This window comes from Ranitomeya variabilis, chromosome 4 (assembly GCF_051348905.1).
Source record: "Ranitomeya variabilis isolate aRanVar5 chromosome 4, aRanVar5.hap1, whole genome shotgun sequence".
In the NCBI taxonomy this organism is placed as follows: Eukaryota; Metazoa; Chordata; class Amphibia; order Anura; family Dendrobatidae; genus Ranitomeya; species Ranitomeya variabilis.
The window spans coordinates 720,426,019-720,427,215 of record NC_135235.1 but is presented as its reverse complement, the minus strand read 5'-3'; positions in this window follow the sequence as shown (position 1 = coordinate 720,427,215).

The following is a 1,197-nucleotide window of genomic DNA, read 5'->3' as shown; positions in this document are numbered from 1 at the left end:
CCTGACACCTTATAGGAACCTGACACATACAATGATACCGTCATCCCCCCGATCCCTTCATAGCGTTACTGTATAATGTCCCAGCATTCCCAGCAGTGTCACCTCTCCAGTCAGCAGCTCAATCATCTTGTAGGTGAGTTCTAGGATCTTCTGGTCATTGATTTACTCATGTATCAGGGTGTGAGGTTGAGGCCCCGTGATTGGGCTCAGGGGTCTTCCCCATCCCTCAGACACAGGGTCCTGACAGCGCTCACTAGAGGTCTTCTTCACTACTGTGTAATCCTGGTTATGGAGAGACACATTAATAAATCTCACTACAGACATTTCCTGAGTCCTCACCTCTCCAGTTCTGTCCATCTGTTATTCCCATAGATAAGAATGATGTAATGTGACGTCATCAGAATCTCTCACCTCTCCAGTAAGCCGGAAGAGGATCTCTAGGGTGAGGTGTAATATCCTCTCCGCCATCTTGTCTCTGTCCGTATCCATCTTTGATGGGTAAATCAGGAAATTCTCTTATATAGAAGATCTTCACTGAGAGGATCCGATATTGTAGAGACCTGAATGAGAAGAAGATGAGCCGATGTAACATCATAAGAATCCTGTGTAATAATACAATTACTGGAGATAATAAGGGAAACATATGAGGAGATTTATTATTTTACAGTATTTAGTTTCCTTCTTTCCATCTACTAATAAAACCTATATATTTCGGCCACAGACAACAAGCAGTTTCTCCCTCGGAGTCGGCAGCTGAATACGTTCCTCATAGACTCATCTTCCATAACGCTAATTCTCGCCTCATTTCCCGACCCTGGAATCGGCATTAGTAATACTGCAGGAGATATTCATTACACGGGACAGGAGAAATAACGACTCCATGATGAGGACGACATCTCCATCTACTACTGCGGCTCTAGGAACAGATCTGTCCAGAGTCGGTCACTGACTCCATCCCCACCGGCCTCTATATGGAGGTTTCCCGTCTTCCCCGCACTGGAATCTTCTATCACGTTAGATCTCAGCTCTGAGTCACACACAGAAGTTTGAGGCTTTTATAGGAGATTGTCGGTAAGAACAAGACCGGAGATATCTGAGGCCGATGTCTCCATGTACGGGGTTTATTTCTCCGGATATGATGGTTTTTCTTTGGTACTTTCCCCCATTAGAAGGGACACCGGTGGATATTGGGGTCTT